Below are 22,500 nucleotides of genomic sequence, written 5' to 3'. Positions count from 1 at the left end.
TCTATCATCTTCTCACCGTGCCAAACGCAGTCATTATCAAGTTATCGTCTCTATTCTCAAACCTTGCACATTTCATTTCCCCATGCATGCAGGATTCATTTCATATATCGGAATGGAAATGGAGGGTGGTGATAAATGTGATACATGGTGTCTGTGTGACTTCAGGATTAAATGTATTGCTCCTCATCTCTGGCATGGTGTCATTAGCAAATTAGCTTAATCTACTCAGACAAGCTGAAGAGAATATATACATTTCTATCCCTCTTCTCTACCAGCCAGACTTATTCCAGAGGTAGAATTATTACTGCCGTCAGTATTGAGACACGTTCACATGCTTCTTTCACCTGCTCTGCTGTCTCCTGACATGACATCATCCCTCGTCCCAAATATCACCCTATTCCCTATATAGGGCACTACTTTTATATTACTACTACCAAAGGTAGTGCACTATGTAGGGAATAGGGTGCCATTTGGTACACATCCTCTAACAGTGGTGACATCAACCGGTTTTATGGCGGATCTGAGAATATCTCTATGGATAATAGTTTTACAATTCACCACGTAATCTAGCTAAGAGGAGTACCTTGTGTGGGTTTAGAGACACTCTAAGCCTCAGGGCTTCACCGAAGCTTATTTCAATCGTGTGGTGATTATCCACAACTATCCCCACACCACACACACATTCCCAGAATGATCCAAGACAATTGTATTTTCTACACTTGACGAAATGATGAAACTGGTCCAATCTGTTTCAGATGTGACAGTCCGATACAGAGCGCTAACCCCAGTTTGGCATCACTCAACTCAACTCATCTCCCCCCTCCAGCTCTCCAGATGAATAGAGACTTACAGACAACAGATAACAGAAGTTGAATAATATGTCATCCTCTCCCCCATTTTACTTTTACTGTGGAGATAAAAGAGAGCAATCTTCTCCTCTGCACTGTGAAACCTTAGTGTCCATCTATCCACAGAGCTATACCTTGCTAGTGTGAATAAAGTATATCTTCTCTGAGCCAGGATAAGTCCTCCCCCCCCCCCCCCAAAAAAAAAATACGTACTCTCATGTGGGATTGTTTGTGGCGAAAACGCATAAATCCTCAACGTCTGTTTCTAATATTCTGCCTTCCCCTGTATTTCCTATTTTAGTCTCAACAACTTTTTGACAAATGTTAGCAGCCTCAGTCGTGGTGTGGTGTGGAGGAGAGGAGAGGAGAGGAGAGGAGAGGAGAGAGGAGAGGAGAGGAGAGGAGAGAGGAGAGGAGAGGAGAGGAGAGGAGAGGAGAGGAGAGGAGAGGAGAGGAGAGGAGAGGAGAGGAGAGGAGAGGAGAGGAGAGGAGAGGAGAGGAGAGGAGAGGAGAGGAGAGGAGAGGAGAGGAGAGGAGAGGAGAGGAGAGGAGAGAGAGGAGGAGAGGAGAGGAGGAGAGGAGAGTTTTATATTCCCTCCAGGCTCCAGGTACACTAAGCCATGCATGTGCAGTCAGTGCAAAGAATGGGATGCATCCAAATGGCACCCTATTTCCTATATAGTGCACTACTTTTGACCATGGCCAATAGTGCTGGCCAAAACGTATGCGTCCAGTATAGCAAAAAATTATATATATATGCCTTTTGCGACGCCCCAGTGTAGCTCCTATGTAAGCCACTCACCGTAAACAAATAGCACATATTCAGCTCCACTGGTCCCCAGATAGTTACTGGCCTCACAGCGATACGTGCCGTTGTCTGTCTTGTTGAGGGTGGTGATGGTGAGTTCCCTGCCCTCTACGATCATCCTCTCTACATCAGGCAGCTCCCCTCCATCTTTAGACCACAACACTGGCTCTGGTCTGGTGGGGAAAACACAACACAAGACATCACAACAGACACCACAACAGACATCACAACAGACATCACAACAGACATCACAACAGACACCACAACAGACACCACAACAGACATCACAACAGACATCACAACAGACACCAGAACAGACATCACAACAGACATCACAACAGACATCACAACAGACACCACAACAGACATCACAACAGACACCAGAACAGACATCACAACAGACTACACAGCTGATTGAAATAATCAAAGCTTGATGATGAGTTTGGGGTCCCCAGGACTGACTTTGGATCTAGTGTCTCAGAGTAGGAGTACTGATCCAGGATCAGCTCCCCCTGTCCATGTAATCTTATTCATCATGATCTGAGACGCTTAGGGCTACGCCATCAAACTGACAGGGATAGGTGTTTTAAGGACGTGTTTTAAGGACAGGTGTTTTAAGGACAGGTGTTTTAAGGACAGGTGTTTTAAGGACAGGTGTTTTAAGGACAGGTGTTTTAAGGACAGGTGTTTTAAGGACAGGTGTTTTAAGGACAGGTGTTTTAAGGACGTGTTTTAAGGACAGGTGTTTTAAGGACGTGTTTTAAGGACGTGTTTTAAGGACGTGTTTTAAGGACAGGTGTTTTAAGGACAGGTGTTTTAAGGACAGGTGTTTTAAGGACAGGTGTTTTAAGGACGTGTTTTAAGGACAGGTGTTTTAAGGACGTGTTTTAAGGACAGGTGTTTTAAGGACAGGTGTTTTAAGGACAGGTGTTTTAAGGACAGGTGTTTTAAGGACAGGTGTTTTAAGGACAGGTGTTTTAAGGACAGGTGTTGTAAGGACAGGTGGGTACACTCTGATGAAAGTCTGCTGGCACTGAGAGCTTGACATACTAAATGACTGACATTTACCCTGTTGTTACTGTCTTTAGTAAATGACTGATATTTACCCTGTTGTTACTGTCTTTAGAAAATTACTGACATTTACCCTGTTGTTACTGTCTTTAGTAAATTACTGACATTTACCCTGTTCTCACTGTCTTTATTAAATGTCTGACATTTACCCTGTTGTTACTGTCTTTAGTAAATTACTGACATTCCGGGGCGGCAGGTAGCTTAGTGGTTAAGAGCGTTGTGCCAGTAACCGAAAGGTCGCTGGTACTAATCCCCGAGCCAACTAGGTGAAAAATCTGTCGATGTGCCCTTAAGCAAGGCACTTAACCCTAATTGCTCCTGTAAATCACTCTGGATAAGAGCATCTGCTAAATGACTTAAATATCAAATCAAAATCAAATGTTATTTATCACATGCGCCAAATACAACAGGTGTAGACCTTACCTTACTTACAAGCCCTTAACCAACAATGCAGTTTTAAGAAAAATAAGAGCTAAGAAATTAAATAGCAACAATAAAATATCAGTAGTGATGCTATATACAGGGGGTACCGGTACAGAGTCAATGTGTGGGGGTACAGGTCAGTCGAGGTAATTGAGGTAACATGTACATGTAGGTAGAGGTAAAGTGACTATGCATAGATAATAGATAATAAACAGCAAGTAGCTGCAGCGTTTGAAAAAAAAAAGGGGGGGGGGGGTCAATGCAAATAGTGCGGGTAGCCATTTGTGACTTGTTTCATGAAACTAGGCGTATGTCATGGGTCCCTACTTCACAGGAGAGGCATTTGAACTCTTTAAAAAAGAAATCAAAATGCGTTTTTTGGCAGAAATGCCTTCTGGAACATGTGAACTTTCATGTGCCTTAATAACAAACTTGTATGCCATCTGTAAATATGAATACAATTGTTAAATTACGAGCCTAGTTGGTTAAGCCACATAAAAAGACAGCAACCTTCCCACTAGCCATGATTGGCTTAGATAATGAGTGGGCTGGACATGCCGAGTGAGGAGTTCGGATTGGTCTGCCATATAGAAAGCTTCTGTCTATTTGAGCTGGTCAGTATGTGTAGGTAATCCTGTCTAACTTGGCTTTTGAAAAAATGTATTGTGTAGTGGAGCTGCATAAGTGTTGCTCTCCACTTTCTGGAGGATCGAGTTTTGAAATCAGTGGAATTAGAGTATGATAGCTAAAGAGATGGAGAAAACACCTGTCTCCGGATTACATCTTCAAACTAAGGGCAACCATGGCAACCGTGACAGGGTGAAGCGTCCATCATGCATGATGTATATGGGTAAGATAGTCTAGCTAGCTACATTTTCAGATATTACATGTTTCTAATTTTGAGAGAAAGTGGTTTCATTTCAAGTTAAAGTGTACTGTCAGCTAGCTAGCTAACGTTAGCTGGCTGGCTCGCTAGCTAACGTTACGTGTATGATGTTATTATTCGTATCTCAGAGCCGTTTGCTTGGCTAGTTAGAGCCTAATGTTAGCTAGCTAACATTGAACCTGGTTGGATAGCTACCAGCAGATTCATGCAAGGTAGTAACATCATGAGTTGGCAGTATGGTTCATTGTTTAGCTAGCTAGCTAACTTTAGCTGGCTGGCATGCTACCTAACGTTACGTGACGTGTATGATCTTACACGTTGTTTACCTAGCTAGGTTAATTGTTTACCTAGCTAGCTAGCAACATGTCTTAACAAAAGACTCCACTATGCAAGTAACCATTTCGGGTGCATTCGTAAATTCAGTCTGAGTATGCCAGAATAACTGATTAATTTAGGAACGCACAACACCCGCTGAATATGTGTCAGTATACGTCGGCAAAAAAGCATAATTATATTGTTGCCAGCAGAGCTAGTTAGGCTGTTTTCATGTCATCTAGAGGTAAACAATGAACCATAATCCCAATTTAGTGTCTGAAAGTAAAGCTAGCCAATGTTAGCCAGTTAGCTTGGGTGCTTGACTGCTGTTGTGAGGTCAGAACGCTCGGATCAACCCTACTCATCGGCCAGAGCGTCAAGTGTGCGCTCTGAACGCTCTGAGAGCGATACGAGATGGGTGGGGCTAAAGCTTAAGAGGGTGTGAACGATGCTGAATGGGTGTAAACAAAAAAGAGCTCTTCACTAGGTACCAAAACATTCAAAGGTCATTTTCTGAAAAGTGAGATTACAAGTTTATCATCTTTCAAAGCAGAATTACTTTCCCATTGTTCCCATAAATGCAGTGTATTATATACCATTTTGTAGCTCCGTGTCTCTGCTTTTATCCAATGTAAAAAACACAATTTCAAATTTTGCTACATAAGACCGAATCAAGGCGGTCGGTCACATTTGATTAGCTGTTCAGCAGTCTTATGGCTTGGGGGTAGAAGCTGTTCAGAAGAGCCTTTTGGACCTAGACTTGGCGCTCCGGCACCGCTTGCCGTGCGGTAGCAGAGAGAACAGTCTATAACTAGGGTGGCTGGAGTCTTTGACAATTTTTAGGGCCTTCCTCTGACACCGTCTGGTGTAGAGGTCCTGGATGGTAGGAAGCTTGTACTGGGCCCTACGCACTACCCTCTGTAGCGCCTTGCGGTCGGTGGCCAAGCAGTTGCCATACCAAGCGGTGATGGAACCAGTCAGGATGCTCTCAATGGTGCAACTGTAGGACTTTTTGAGGATCTGAGGACCCATGCCAAATCTTTTCAGTCTCCTGAGGGGGAATCGTCTCCCGAGTGGCGCAGTGGTCTAAGGAACTGCATCGCAGTGTTAGCTGTGCCACTAGAATCCAGGCTCTGTCGTAGCCGGCCGCGACCGGGAGACCCGTGGGGCGGCGCACAATTGGCCCAGCGTTGTCCAGGTTAGGGGAGGGAATGGCTGGCAGGGATGTAGCTCAGTTGGTAGAGCATGGCGTTTGCAACCCCGGGGTTGTGGGTTCGATTCCCACGGGAGGCCAGTATAAAAAAAATATATAAAAAACAAAAAACATTGTATGCACTCACTAACTGTAAGTCGCTCTGGATAAGAGTGTCTGCTAAAATGTAAATAGGTTGTGTTGTCTTCACAACTGTCTTGATATGTTTGGACAATTATAGTTTGTTGGTGATGTGGACACCAAGGAACTTGAAGCTCTCAACCTGCTCCACTACAGCCCCGTCAATGAGAATGGGGGCGTGCTCGGCCCTCCTTTTCCTGTAGTCCACAATCATCTCCTTTGTCTTGATCACGTTGAGGGAGAGGTTGTTGTCCTGGCACCACACTTCCAGATACTGCATTAGCATCGAACAGCCCCCGCGATATGCAACTTTTCAGGGAAGTCAGGAACCAATATACACAATCAGTTAGGAAAGCAAAGGCTAGCATTTTCAAACAGAAATTTACATCCTGTAGCACTAACTCCCTAAAAGTTTTGGGACACTGTAAAGTCCATGGAGAAAAAGAGCACCTCCTCCCAACTGCTCACTACACTGAGGCTAGGAAACACTGTCACCACCCGATAAATCTACAATAATCGAGAATTTCAACAAGCATTTTGCTACGGCTGGCCATGCTTTCCACCTGGCTACCACTACCCCGGGCCACCAGCTCTGCACCCTCCACTGCAACTTTCCCATGCCCCCCCCCCCCCCCCCCCCCCCTTCTCCTTTACACAAATTCAGACAGCTGATGTTCTGAAAGAGCTGAAAAATCTGGACCCCTACAAATCAGCTGGGCTAGACAATCTGGACCCTTTCTTTCGAAAATTAGACATCAAAATTGTTGCAACCCCTATTACTAGCCTGTTCAACCTCTCTTTCGTAACGTCTGAGATCCCCAGAGATTGGAAAGCTGCCGCGGTCATCCCCCTCTTCAAAGGGGGTGACACTCTAGATCCAAACTGTTACAGACCTATATCCATCCTGCCCTGCCTTTCGAAAGTTTTTGAAAGCCAAGTTAACAAACAGATCACCGACCATTTCGAATCCCAACGTACCTTCTCCGCTATGCAATCCGGTTTCCGAGCTGGTCATGGGTGTACCTCAGCCACGCTCAAGGTCCTAAACGATATTATAACCGCAATCGATAAAAGACAGTACTGCGCAGCCGTCTTCATCGACCTGGCCAAGGCTTTCGACTCTGTCAACCACCGCATTCTTATTGGCAGACTAAATATCCTTGGTTTCTCAAATGACTGCCTCGCCTGGTTCACCAACTACTTCTCAGATAGAGTTCAATGTGTCAAATCGGAGGGCCTGTTGTCTGGACCTCTGGCAGTCTCTATGGGGGTGCCACAGGGTTCAATTCTCGGGCCGACTCTATTCTCTGTGTATATCAATGATGTTGCTCTTGCTGCTGGTGACGCTCGGATCCACCTCTATGCGGACGACACCATTTTGTATACATCTGGCCCTTCATTGGACACTGTGTTAACAAACCTCCAAACGAGCTTCAACGCCATGCAACACTCCTTCCGTAGCCTCCAACTGCTCTTAAACACTAGTAAATCTAAATGCATGCTCTTCAACCGAACGCTGCTTGCACCCGCCCACCCGAATAGAATCACTACTCTCGGCGGGTCTGACCTAGAGTATGTGGACAACTACAAATACCTAGGAGTCTGGTTAGACTGTAAACTATCATTCCAGACTCACATTAAGCATCTCCAATCAAAAGTTAGATCTAGAATCGGCTTCCTATTTTGCAACAAAGCCATGATGCCAAACATGCCCTCGTAAAACTGACTATCCTACCGATCCTTGACTTCGGCGATGTCATTTACAAAATAGCCTCCAACACTCTACTCAGCAAATTGGATGTAGTGTATCACAGTGCCATCCGTTTTGTCACCAAAGCCCCATATACTACCCACCATTGTGTCCTGTACGCTCTTGTTGGCTGGCCCTCACTACATATTCAACGCCAAACCCACTGGCTCCAGGTCATCTATAAATCACTTCTAGGCAAATCCCTGTCTTATCTTAGCTCACTGGTCACCATAGCAACACCCACCCATAGTCTGCGCTCCAGCAGGTATATCTCACTGGTCATCCCCAAAGCCAACACCTCCTTTGGCCGCCATTCCTTCCAGTTCTCTGCTGCCAATGACTGGAACGAACTGCAAAATTCTCTGAAGCTGGAGACTCTTATCTCCCTCATTAACTTTAAGCATCAGTTGTCAGAGCAGCTTACCGATCACTGCACCTGTACACAGCCTTTCTAAATTAGCCCACCCAACTACCTCATCCCCATATTGTTATTTATTTTGCTAATTTGCACCCCAGTATCTCTATTTGCGCATCATCTTTTGCACATCTATCATTCCAGTGTTAATACTAAATTGTAACTATTTTGCACTATAGCCTATTTATTGACTTACCTCCATAACTTGCTACATTCGCACACACTGTATATATATTTTCTGTTGTATTTTTGACTTTATATTTTGTTTTACCCCATATGTAACTCTGTGTTGTTGTTTTTATCGCACTGCTTTGCTTTATCTTGGCCAGGTCGCAGTTGTAAATGAGAACTTGTTCTCAACTGGCTTACCTGGTTAAATAAAGGTGAAATAAAATAAAATAAAAATAAATCCCTTCATCTCCCTATAGACTACCACTGATTTACAGTGTGGATACAGTGTGGACGGGAAATGCACTACTCTACTGTAAATAGATATGTGTACATCCTCCCTCAGGTAGCTAGTGGTCTGGTAGCTAGTGGTCTGGTAGCTAGTGGTCTGGTAGCTAGTGGTCTGGTAGCTAGTGGTCTGGTAGTTAGTGGTCTGGTAGCTAGTGGTCTGGTAGTGGTCTGGTAGCTAGTGGTCTGGTAGTGGTCTGGTAGCTAGTGGTCTGGTAGCTAGTGGTCTGGTAGTTAGTGGTCTGGTAGCTAGTGGTATGGTAGCTAGTGGTCTGGTAGCTAGTGGTCTGGTAGCTAGTGGTCTGGTAGCTAGTGGTCTGGTAGCTAGTGGTCTGGTAGTGGTCTGGTAACTAGTGGTCTGGTAGCTAGTGGTCTGGTAGCTAGTGGTCTGGTAGCTAGTGGTCTGGTAGCTAGTGGTCTGGTAGCTAGTGATCATGTTGAGGGAGAGGTTGTTATCCTGGCACCACACGGCCAGGTCTCTGACCTCCTCCCTATTGGCTGTCTCATCGTTGTCGGTGATCAGGCCTACCACCATTGTGTCGTCGGTAAACTTAATGATGGTGTTGGAGTCGTGCTTGGCCACGCAGTCATGGGTGAACAGGGAGTACAGGAGGGGACTGAGCACGCACCCCTGAGGGGTCACCATGTTGAGCTTCAGCGTGGTGGATGTGTTGTTGCCGACCCTTACCACCTGGGGGCGGCCCGTCAGGAAGTCCAGGATCCAGTTGCAGATGGAGGTGTTTAGTCCCAGGGTCCTTAGCTTAGTGATGAGCTTTGAGGGCACTATGGTGATGAACACTGAGCTGTAGTCAATTAATAACATTCTCACGTAGGTGTTCCTTTTGTCCAGGTGGGAAAGGGAAGTGTTGAGCGCAATAGAGATTGGGGTCATCTGTGGATCTGTTGGGGCGGTATGTAAATGTGAGTGGATCTAGGGTTTCTGGGATGATGGTGTTGATGTGAGCCATGACCAGCCTTTCAAAGCACTTCATGGCTACAGACGTGAGTGCTACGGGTCAGTAGTCATTTAGGTAGGTTACCTTAGTGTTCTTGGGCACAGAGACTATGGTGGTCTGCTTGAAACATGTTGGTATTACAGACTCAGACAGGGAGATGTTGAAAATTTCAGTGAAGACACTTGCCAGTTGGTCAGCGCAAGCTCGGAGTACACGTCCTGGTAATCCGTCTGGCCCTGCGGCGTTGTGAATGTTGACCTGTTTAACGGTCTTACTCACATCAGCTACGGAGAGCGTCACCACACAGTCGTTCGGAACAGCTGATGCTCTCATGCATGCTTCAGTGTTACTTACCTCAAATAGAGCATTGAAGTAATTTGGCTCGTCTGGTAGGCTCGTGTCACTGGGCAGCTCACGGCTGTGCTTCCCTTTCTAGTCTGTAATAGTTTTCAAGCCCTGCCACATCCGACGAGTGTCAGAGCCGGTGTAGTACGATTCAGTCTTAGTCCTGCATTGACTCTTTGCCTGTTTGATGGTTCGTCGGAGGGCATAGCGGGATTTCTTATAAGCTTCTGGGTTAGAGTCCCGCTCCTTGAAAGCGACAGCTCTACCCTTTAGCTCAGTGCGGATGTTGCCTGTAATCCATGGCTTCTGGTTGGGGTATGTACGTATAGTCACTGTGGGGACAACGTCATCGATACACATATTGATGAAGCCAGTGACTGATGTGGTGTACTCCTCATTGCCATCGGAAGAATCCCGGAACATATTCCAGTCTGTGCTAGCAAAACAGTCCTGTAGCTTAGCATCTGTGTCATCTGACCACTTCCGTATTGAGCGAGTCACTGGTACTTCCTGTTTTAGTTTTAGCTTGTAAGCAGGAATCAGGAGGATAGAATTATGATCAGATTTGCCAAATGGAAGGTGAGGGAGAGCTTTGTATGCGTCTCTGTGTGTGGAGTAAAGATGGTCTAGAGTTTTTTTCCCCTCTGGTTACACATGTAACATGCTGGTAGAAATGAGGTAAAATGTATTTAGGTTTCCCTGCATTAAAGTCCCCGGTCACTAGGAGCGCCGCCTCTGGATGAGCATTTTCTTGTTTGCTTATGGCTTTATACAGCTTGTTGACTGTGGTTTTAGTGCCAGCATCGGTTTCTGGTGGTAGCTACGAAAAATATAGATGAAAACTCTCTCGGTAAATAGTGTGGTCTACAGCTTATCATGAGATACTCTACCTCAGGCGAGCAAAACCTCGAGACTTCCTTAATATTTGATTTTGTGCACCAGCTGCTATTGACAAATAGACACAGACCACCACCCTTTGACAGCTGCTCTGTCTTGCCGATGCACGGAAATCCCAGCCAACTGTATATTATTAATGTTGTCGTTCAGCCACGACTCTGTGAAACACAAGATATTACAGTTTTTAATGTCCCGTTGGTAGGATAGTCTTGAACGGAGCTCATCCAGTTTATTCTCCAATGATTGCACATTGGCCAATAGGATGGATGGTAGAGGCAGTTTTACCCACTCACCGACGAATTCTCAAATGCAAATCAATTTATAACATTTTTGACATGCGTTTTTCTGGATTTTTTTGTTGTTATTCTGTCTCTCACTGTTCAAATAAACCTACCATTAAAATTATAGACTGATCATTTCTTTGTCAGTGGGCAAACGTACAAAATAAGCAGGGGATCAAATACTTTTTTCCCTCACTGTACTTCCCCAGAATCAGATGAACTTGGGGATAGCATTTTTATATCTCTGTGTCCAGTTTGAAGGAAGTTGCTAACTAGCACCAGCGCAATTGCATACTATCATTAGCACAGATACCCATAGACTTCCAGTCATTGCGCTAACGCTAGGTAGCATCGGCTCGCGGAACTCCCTCTAACTTCCTTCATACTAGACACAGAGACATAATAATGGTATCCACCTGTTCATCTGACTCTGGGGAAATTGCCCAAATCCTGAAGTATCCCTTTAAACGTCCAATGCAGCCATTTTTATCTCAATATCAAATCATTTCTGAGTAACAATTAAGTAGCTTACTGTGATTGTTTTCAATTACAATGGTCAAAAATAAATACAAATATCTTCTTAGCAAAGAGCAATTTATCAAGCAATAATTTTCTAGGACTGTCTGGGAGTGTTCTGAGAGGGGAGGAGAAAACTGAAAACTAGCTGTTATTGGCAGAGAGGTTTGGAACTCTCTTTCTTATTGGTCTTTTAACTAATTTACCACCTGGTGATGTCAGGCCAAAGTTCCATCCCCACCACAACAGGCTGAAATTTCAGGCAACCTTTTCAAACAGCTCTTACACTGAAAGGGCATTATCATAATTTTCACAATTTTACAGTATTATTCCAACCTCATAGCGTGGAAATATATAAAACACAAGAAAATCACTTTTTTGACTGCACTGGACCTTTAAACTATTCAAGTATTTGCTGCGCTAGACTTAAGGGACATTGTTTGCTTTATAAATGTTGTTTTATGTTCTGAATCTAAAAGAACATGCCAAAATGCTAACAAAATTAGCCCTGGAACATTATATAGCTTAATAAACCTAAACAAAAATATGTTTCGAGATTTGTATTAATTATGTTAGAATTAAACAATCAAGGCCTTTAAACACCCGTTGGACAATAAATTAATACATTAAATAATTGTACAAATGAAATGCCTTTTATGGTGTCTGACGGAGTTGACATAAATTCAGTTAGTTGCATTTTATGAAAAAAAAGTATTAATTAGGAGGTTGTTCCTTTACATGATGTGATAGCTGATACTTTGGTCTATCAAAATATATATTTCAAATGTTATTAATATTAAGAAAAATATTTGTGAATATAAAGGTAGATATTGTCCCGTCTTTCAAGAATCCCTGTTTTCATTTAATTTATTTCAACTTTATTCTCAAATGCTATACAAAATAATACTTGGCAATGTCAGTGTAATAACCAAGTTGTACTCCTATGTGCTGGAAATAATATTTCCTCCCAATCTTCTGGGTTTCTGTTGCTTATTTCAACAGAGTCCAACTCATTATTTCTGTATGAAGCTAAAGGTCTCTTCCTTCTATTGGGCTGCAATTATTTCTGTCTCAGAGGTAGCGTCCCAAATGGCACCCTATTCCCTATTCCCATAATACAATCGTGTACTACTTTTGACCACCAGGGCCCTCTGGTCAAAAGTAGCGCACAATCCAGGGAATAGGGTTCCGTTTGGGACCTCTGTGACCTCACAGACACTATCTTTCATTATTTTTTTAGGGAAAAGAAGAACAAGAAACATAATTCAATACATTAAAGTGTACAGCTTTAGAAATGTCCCTGTGTTTGAGAAACATTATGAATTATGGTGCCTGCATGGGCGCGCGCTTGTGCGTGTCTGTGTGTGTGTGTGTGTGTGTGTGTGTGTGTGTGTGTGTGTGCGTGTCTGTGTGTGTGTGTGTGTGTGTGTGTGTGTGTGTGTGTGTGTGTGTGTGTGTGTGTGTGTGTGTGTGTGTGTGTGTGTGCGTGTCTGTGTGTGTGTGTGTGTGTGTGTGTCTATAATTACAACACATCAAACCTCTCCAGAGAGTAGAATACTTTGCATAGTGATGATTAAAGATGGATTTCTCTTTTCTTACAATGGTAATTATGTTTAGTGCATTAACATCTATAATTGGGGAAGAGTTGTTTACTGGTGGTTGCATTTAGATGCACACTCTAGTATACAGCACAGGGTTATAGGGTTAGTTATTGACGAATCCCGTTAAAAGTATTGATTAATTAATTTTTTATTTTTTTTGTGGGGGGAGGGGGGGGGTAGATCAGTTTTAATATTTCAGATATATTGTAACTTCCATCAATGTAATTGTCTGCATCACTTCCAATCCCCCATATGTTTTTTTTCTCGCAAATATATATATATGCATACAGTACATACACATATATATATATATATATATACATACACATACACATACACATACATACACACATACATATATATACATACATCCATACACACAAACATATCCTTTTAAAAATTATATTTCCCTTCATTACTTTCCAACCCCACCACCCCTTCCCCAATTGGAGTGAACTAGTGAACAACAACGCTTAGGCCTCTACTTCCAGCCCATTCATACTATATACATTTTATGGACACAGTCAAATTCTACAATAATTATATTTTGTTTGTTTTTACTCCTGAACATCCTCAGATCATTTTCATGATGTCCATCTGGTTTACTTCTATATGCCATATTTTTCTAACTGTGCTCTTTCACAAAAGCTCTCAACCTATAACCTATATACTTATTATGGACACAGTATGCTTTACATTAGTTATCTTGTTGTTATTAGTTGTTGTTATTAGTCCCATCCTTCAGCTCCATTCAACACCTCCCATCTATCTCTTAACACCATCCATATTGGATTTCTATTTGCCATATATTTTTCAACTGTACTGTGATGTTTTACAAAAGTTCTGAACCTTTCTATTCTCATTGTTTCTACAGATCGTAAATTGAATATTGAACATTGCTGCGGGGACTTGCTTCCATTCAGCCACAAGAGCATTAGTGAGGTCGGGCACTGATGTTGGGCGATTAAGCCTGGCTCGCAGTCGGCGTTCCAATTCATCCTAAAGGTGTTCGTTGGAGTTGAGCTCAGGGCTCTGTTTAGGCCAGTCAAGTTCTTCGACACGATCTCGACAAACCATTTCTATACGGACCGCGCTTTGTGCATGGGGGCATTGTCATGCTAAAACAGGAAGGGCCTTCCCCAAACTGTTGCCACAAAGTTGGAAGCACAGAATTGTGTAGAACGTAATTGTATGATGTAGTGTTAAGATTTCTAGCCCGAACCATGAAAAACAGCCCCAGACCATTATTCCTCCACCAAACTTTACAGTTGGCACTATGCACTCGGGCAGGTAGCGTTCTCCTGGCATCCGCCAAACCCAGGTTCGTCCCTCGGACTGCCAGATGGTGAAGCGTGATTCATCACTCCAGAGGACGCGTTTCCACTGCTCCAGAGTCCAATGGCGGCGAGCTTTACACCACTCCAGCCTATGCTTGGCATTGCACATGGTGATCTTAGGCTTGTGTGCGGCTGCTCGGCCATGGAAACCCATTTCATGAAGCTCCTGACGAACAGTTCTTGTGCTGAAGTTGATTCCAAAGGCAGTTTGGAACTCGGTAGTGAGTGTTGCAACCAAGGACAGATGATTTTTACGCATTATGTGTTTCAGCACTTGGCGGTCTGTTAGCTTGTGTGGCCTACCACTTCATGGCTGAGCCGTTGTTGCTCCTAGACGTTTCCACTTCACAATAACAGCACTTACAGTTGACCGGGGGCAGCTCTACCAGGGCAGAAATTTGACCCACTGTCTTCTTGGAATGGTGGCATCCTTTGACGGTGCCACATTGAAAGTCACTGAGCTCTTCAGTACGGGCCATTCTCCTGCTAATGTCTATCTATGGAGATTGCATGGCTGTGTGCTCGATTTTATACACCTGTCAGCAACGGGTGTGGCTGAAATAGCTGAATCTACTAATTTGAAGGGGTGTCTACATACTGCTGTATATGTAGCGTAGCTAGTATCATCAGATTACATGTTAGAGGTCTATCTATAGAATATACTGTATACATCCATAATTAGGTGATATACCATGTACTTACAGTGGGTTTCCTTTGGAGACACACTCCAGTTTAAAGTACTGTCCTTCCTGAGGGATGATCATGGTGTGGGAGATCTCCACATGGGGGGCATCTGGGACGAGAGACAAGAAGACATTATGAAAACATCATCCATGCTAGTGTGACAGTGACTGAAACATCCTGAACCCCAGATCTGTGGTTGAGTTAATATTCAATTGAATAGAAATGGTAGAATCGAGGGGTACGATCATCTGATCCCTAGTTATTTGGTTATGTTGCTCAGGTTCCAGAACTCACAGTGGACCTCCAGGACCTCTGTGACCTGGTAAGGGTTGGAAGCGAGAGACACGTGCTCCACACTGCACGTGTAGGCCACCCCGTCATCGCTCTGATCCACCTGCAGCTGCAGAGCGCTCTTCACTGTGAACGACTTCCCTGTGGCGTTTACCTCCTTGGTGCCTGTTAGATATAGAAACACATAGACGTTCTATTAGATTATATTATTCTATTCAGGAACAGGGTTGTAGTTAAAAACCTACAGGAGGGTAGCTCTCCAGGAACAGGGTTGGAGTTAAAACCTACAGGAGGGTAGCTCTCCAGGAAAAGGGTTGGAGTTAAAACCTACAGGAGGGTAGCTCTCCAGGAACAGGGTTGGAGTTAAAACCTACAGGAGGGTAGCTCTCCGGGAACAGGGTTGGAGTGAAAACCTACAGGAGGGTAGCTCTCCAGGAACAGGGTTGGAGTTAAAACCTACAGGAGGGTAGCTCTCCAGGAACAGGGTCGGAATATTACTGTGGAATCCTCCCACTCTCTCTCTCCTCCCTTTACTGTGGAATCCTCCCCCTGTCCCTCTCCTCCCTTAACTGTGGAATCTTCCCCCTCTCCCTCTCCTCCCTTTGATTTAAGATAATCTTCCCTCATCAAGATAATCTTCTCTCATTCTCCAAGACCCCAAAACGTTTTATCTTCTTGCCCAAGAAACAAGATTGACTTCTTTTGTATCTTATATTTTCCTCGGCTCTCTGATGTCTTCTCTGTTTAGACAAGTGGCTCTTAACTTGAAACCTGTATTGAGCCAGGAGTCAGAGAGGAGGCAGGCGGAGTGTACGTGTGAGCTAGTGGGTTGGAGCATGGCCCTCTGTCTGTCTGTCTGTCTGTCTGTCTGTCTGTCTGTCTGTCTGTCTGTCTGTCTGTCTGTCTGTCTATCGATATCCCGTCAAAGCCTTGTGTGTGTTTGTGGTGTGTATGTGCTTCTGTGAGTGTGTGTGTGTGTGTGTTAGTGTGCGTGTGTGTGTATCTGTGTGCGTGCGTCTGTGTGTGCATTGCGAGAGGTAGTATAACTACCTCCAGTTCATCTAGACAATATAACAGATCCTCTATGGATCCTCCAGTTCATCTAGACAATATAACAGATCCTCTATGGATCCTCCAGTTCATCTAGACAATATAACAGATCCTCTATGGATCCTCCAGTTCAACCAGACAATATAACAGACATGAGGTTGGTGTGATCTAGTACTAACACGTGTTCTGTTATTTTTATTTTTTTTTGTATGTTTTTTAAAATTGTTTTATTTTTATTATATTTATTTTTTTTGGGGGGGGGGGGAATGGATCAGCTTAATATTGCAGATAGATTGTATCTTCTATCAATGTAATTGTCTGCATCACTTCCAATCCCCCATGTTTTTTATATATATACTCCCCTTTATTACTTTTCAACCCCGCCATCCTTTCCCTACTTGGAGTAAATTAGTGAACAACAATGCCCAGGCCTCTACTTCCGGTCTATACTTACTATCTACACCTTATGGACAGAGTTAATTTTACAATAATTCTATTATATATATATATATATATATATATATATATTTTTTTTTTTGCTCCTGAACTTCTTCTACTCTCAACCTCTCCGATCATTTTCATGATGTCCATCCGGTTTGCTTCTATATGCCATATCTTTCTAACTGTGCTCTTTCCCAAAAGCTCCCAACATACAACCTATATACTTATTATGGACACAGTATGCTTACATTATTAGCTATCTTTGTTATTATTTGTTGTTATTTGTTATTAGTCCCATCCTTCAACTCTATTCAATACCTCCCATCTATCTCTTAACACCATCCATATAGGATTTCTATTTGCCATATATATTTCAACCGTACTGTGATGTTTTACAAAAGTTCTGAACCTTTCTATTCTCATTGCTTCTACAGATTGTGAATTAAAAATAAACATTTTTGCTAAAAGTATTATTATATTATTGATTGATTGACTATGACTTTTCAGATCACCCAGTAGTGCTATCTGCAAGGTTAGCTCCAGGTAAATAGTGCAATCCTTTAGCCATTCCTGGACCTGTGTCCAAAAACAAGCTACAAATGGACAGAACCAAAACAAATGATCTAATGATTCTGTCTCTTCACAGCTAAATCTGCAGAGCTGGGAAGATTGTATCCCCCATATAAATAACATTCTATTGGTAGCAAGAATTTTATATAATAATTTAAATTGAAAGATTCAAATTTTTGAATCCGGTGTCGTTTTGCGTGTCAGTTCATAAACACTATGCCATGGGATCGGTACGTCAAAGATCTCTTCCCAACTATTTTGCAATCTATATGGGACGGCTGTCAATCCTTTGGTCCTTAAGTGAAACTGATATACTTTTTTATTTATCACAGTTTTCCTTAACCAATTATGTTCTTTAATGCAAGGCCGACAGACAAGTTCCTTACTTTCTCCCCCTTCCACTTTCCTCTTCCACTTTTGCGGTAAGGCTGCAATTATTTGGTTGTAATTTTGGGTAGAGCAGACATTTCCATATGTTTTTGTTAGCTGCATGTGCGACATAACTCCACCAGTCCTACCGATGATATCATTTACGAAGATTATACCTTTTTTAAACATTCTGTCAAAAAATAAAGGTTTTTTGTCAATTAGTATATTTGAATTTAACCACAATATTTGTTGCATTATTTGTTCTGGAGGATTAAATTGAAATTGCAACCAACTTTCTATGGCTTGTTTTAGAAATAGTGACATTTGGGAGATTATTTCCTTTTCAAATAACTGAAAGTGAGAGGTTGTAATCTGAATAAAGGGAAAAAGGCCTTTCTTGAACATTGGGTGAGACAATCTTACTAATTTGCTTGAGAACCAGTTCGGATTTAAGTATAACTTTTGTATGACTGAAGCTTTTAGTGATAGGTCTAATGCTTTAATATTTAATAATTTCTGTCCTCCGAATTCATATTCATTATATAAATATGCTCTTTTAATTTTGTCTGGCTTGCCGTTCCAAATAAAATTGAATATTTTTTTCTCATATAATTTAAAAAACTGTTCGCTAGGCGTAGGCAAGCCCATAAGCAAATAGGTAAACTGGGATAATACTAAAGAGTTAATCAGGGTGATTTTTCCACAAATTGACAGGTATTTTCCTTTCCATGGTAGTAAGATCTTATCTATTTTTGCTTACTTTCTATTAAAATTTATTGAAGTGAGATCATTTATTTCCTTTGGGATATGTATTCCGAGTATATCCACATCACCATCAGACCATTTTATTGGTAAACTACAAGGTAATGTAAACATTTTATTTTTTAGTGATCCAATGCGTAATATAGTACATTTGTCATAATTTGGTTGTAATCCAGAGAGGTTAGAAAATGTATCTAGATCCTATATGAGGCTGTGGAGGGATTCTAGTTGTGGATTTAAAAGAAAACATGAATCATCAGCGTACAATGACACCTTTGTTTTTAAGCCCTGTATTTCTAATCCTCTGATATTATTATTGGATCTGATTTTAATAGCTAACATCTCGATGGCCACAATAAATAGATATGCCGATAGTGGCCAACCTTGTTTCACTCCTCTTGACAGTTTAATACTTTCTGAGAAATAGCCATTATTTACTATTTTACACCTAGGGTTACTATAGATGATTTTGACCCATTTTATAAGAGATTCTCCAAAATTGAAATGCTCCAGGCATTTATATATAAACCCCAGTCGAACTTTATCAAATGCCTTTTCGAAGTCTGCTATGAATAGCAGGCCTGGTTTCCCATATTTTCCATAGTGTTCTATTGTTTCCAATACTTGCCTTATATTATCTCCAATGTATCTTCCATGTAAAAAACCTGTCTGATTAGAATGAATAATATCCGACAATACCTTTTTAATTCTATGCGCTATACATTTTGCTAGGATTTTTGCATCACAACACTGAAGTGTAAGGGGCCTCCAATTTTGTAAATGGACTGGATCTTTATATTTTCCACTTGTATCCTGTTTCAGTAATAATGAGATCAGACCTTCTTCTTGAGTGTCAGGTAATCTACCATTTACATTGGAGTGGTTAAAACATGCTAATAACGGTCTTCTTAGTATATCAAAAAAGGTTTGGTATACCTCGACTGGAATGCCATCCAACCCTGGAGTGTTCAGTTTGTTTGTGAATGGTTCAAAACACTTGAACTTCTTTCGCCATAAACATCTCCACTACTATGTATTCCAATATAGGCCTTAAAGACTTTAATAAAGCTTTTGCTCCAAAAGCTGAAGGTTGTAGCTATACAGTGGCAATAATCCATCAAAATAGCTGTTATGAAAAGCCAAAATAAAAATTAAATGATATATACATTTTAATCATCTAATATTTATTCTCAATGATTGTGGTAGTTTTTATGCTAAAAATCCCCAAATTGCTTTAAAACCTCGGGCGAGGCGGCAGCTTATTCATTGCCGATCACCATATGTGCTATTGTGTGTGTTTTTTCACGTTATTTGTAACTTATTTTGTACATAACGTTTCTTCCACTTATCTTATGACCGTAAAGAGCTTCTGGATATCAGGACAGCGATTACTCAAGATTTTTTTTTTTTTACGAGTCGGACGCGAAGGTTTTACTTCAGACACCCGACAAGGCCCAAATCCCCATCATTCGCATGTTGAAGAGACGGAGATATCGGGGACGTAGGTCGGGGTGCCTTGTAAGGATCCGATGGCGAGTGGGTAATCTGCCTCCACCATCAGTCCTATTAGCCAACGTGTAATCATTGGATAATAAAATGGATGAGCTCCGATCAAGAATATCCTACCAGCGGGACATTAAAAACAGTAATATCTTATGTTTTACAGAGTCGTGGCGGAACGACGACATGGATAACATACAGCTGGCAGGGTTTTCAGTGCATCGGCAAGATAGAACAGCAGCCTCCGGTAAGACAAGGGGTGGCTGTCTGTGTATATTTGTAAATAACAGCTGGTGCATGAAATCTATTTTTCGTAGCTGTCTATTTACCACCACAAAATGATGCTGGCACTAAGATCGCACTCAACGAGCTGTATAATGCCATAAGCAAATACAAAAAAATTCATCCAGAGGCGGCGCTCCTAGTGGCCAGGGACTTTAATGCAGGGAAACTTAAATCCGTTCTACCTAATTTCTACCAGCATGTTAAATGTGCAACCAGAGGAAAAAAAACACTAGACCACCTTTACTCCACACACAGAGACACGTACAAAGCCCTGATTACATGCAAAAACTAAAGCAGGAAGTACCAGTGACTCGCTCAATACAGAAGTGGTCGAATGACGCAGATGCTAAACTACAGGACTGTTTTGCTAGCACAGACTGGAATATGTTCCGGGATTCTTCCGATGGCAATGAGGAGTACACCACATCAGTCACTGCCTTCATCAATAAGTGCATCGATGACATCGTCCCCACTGTGACCGTACGTACATACCCCAACCAGAAGCCATGGATTACAGGCAACATCCGCACTGAGCTAAAGGGTAGAGCTGCCGCTTTCAAGGAGCGGGACTCTAACCTGGACGCTTATAAGGAATCCCTCTATGCCCTCCGACGAACCATCAAATGTAAATACAGGATTAAGATTGAATCGTACTATACCGGCTCCGATGCTCGTCGGATGTGGCAGGGCTTGCAAACTTACGGAATACAAAGGGAAGCACAGCCGCGAGCTGTCCAGTGACACAAGCCTACCAGTCGAGCTAAATTACTTCAATGCTCACTTCTAGGCAAGCAACACTGAAGCATGCATGAGAGCATCAGCTGTTCCGGACAACTGTGTGATCACGCTTTCCATAACCGATGTCAGTAAGACCTTTAAACAGGTCAACATTCACAAGGCCGCAGGGCCAGACGGATTACCAGGACGTGTACTCCGAGCATGCGCTGACCAACTGGCAAGTGTCTTCACTGACATTTTCAACCTGTCCCTGACTGACTCTGTAATATCAACATGTTTCAAGCAGACCACCATAGTCCCTGTGCCCAAGAACACTAAGGTAACCTGCCTAAATGACTACCGACCCGTAGCACTCACGTCTGTAGCCATGAAGTGCTTTGAAAGGCTGGTCATGGCTCACATCAACACCATTATCCCAGAAACCCTAGACACACTCCAATTTGCATACCGTCCCAACATATCCACAGATGAAGCAATCTCTATTGCACTCCACACTGCCCTTTCCCACCTGGACAAAAGGAACACCTACGTGAGAATGCTATTCATTGACTACAGCTCAGCGTTCAACACCATAGTGCCCTCAAAGGTCATCACCAAGCTAAGGACCCTGGGACTAAACACCTCCCTCTGTATCTGGATCCTGGACTTTTTGATGGGCCGCCCCCAGGTGGTAAGGGTAGGCAACAACACATTTGCCACGCTGATCCTCAACACAGGGGCCCCTCAGGGGAGCGTGCTCAGTCCCCTCCTGTACTCCCTGTTCACCCATGACTGCGTGGCCAAGCACGACTCCAACACCATCATTAAGTTTGCCGACAACACAACAGTGGTAGGCCTGATCACCGTCAACGATGAGATAGCCTATAGGGAGGAGGTCAGATACCTGGCCATGTGGTGCCAGGATCACAACCTCTCCCTCAACGTGACCAAGACAAAGGAGATGATTGTGGACTACAGGAAAAAGAAGAGGACCGAGCACGCCCCCATTCTCATTGACGGGGCTGTAGTGGAGCAGGTTGAGAGCTTCAAGTTCCTTGGTGTCCACATCACCAACAAACTATCATGGTCCAAAGACAGCAAGACAGTCGTGAAGAGGGCACGACAAAGCCTATTCCCCCTCAGGAGACTGAAAAGATTTGCCATGGGTCCTCAGATCCTCAAAAGCTTCTACAGCTGCACCATCGAGAGCATCCTGACTGGTTGCATCACTACCTGGTATGGCAAGGCACTACAGAGGGTAGTGTGTACGGCCCAGTACATCACTGGGGCCAAGCTTCCTGCCATCCAGGACCTCTATACCAGGCGGTGTCAGAGGAAGGCCCTAAAAATTGGCAAAGACTCCAGCCACCCTAGTCATAGACTGTTCTCTCTGCTACTGCACGGCAAGCGGTACCGGAGCGCCAAGTCTAGGACCAAAAGGCTTCTTAACAGCTTCTACCCCCAAGCCATAAGACTCCTGAACAGCTAATTAAATGGCTACCCGGACTATTTGCACCCCCTCTTTTTACGCTGCTGCTACTCTCTGTTTATTATCGATGCATAGTCACTTTACCTCTAACCACATGTACATAT

General features: G+C 43.0%; 1 pseudogene across 1 annotated transcript in view; it reads right to left on the bottom strand.

The window, feature by feature from the left end:
• The window catches only part of LOC311101349 (cell adhesion molecule 2-like), a 94,752-nt pseudogene that overhangs the window by 14,324 nt on the left and 57,928 nt on the right, over positions 1–22,500 (bottom strand). The window contains exons 4-6 of the transcript in view: positions 15,217–15,378; positions 14,941–15,031; positions 1,651–1,829 (exon numbers count right to left, since the gene is read on the bottom strand). The product of the transcript in view is annotated as a cell adhesion molecule 2-like (transcript). The remainder of the gene's footprint in view (positions 1–1,650; positions 1,830–14,940; positions 15,032–15,216; positions 15,379–22,500) is intronic.

This window comes from Coregonus lavaretus (genome assembly GCF_964263955.1).
Source record: "Coregonus lavaretus genome assembly, chromosome: 26".
In the NCBI taxonomy this organism is placed as follows: Eukaryota; Metazoa; Chordata; class Actinopteri; order Salmoniformes; family Salmonidae; genus Coregonus; species Coregonus lavaretus.
Note: the sequence above shows the minus strand (reverse complement) of the source record. Positions and strands in the feature narration are given on the sequence as shown.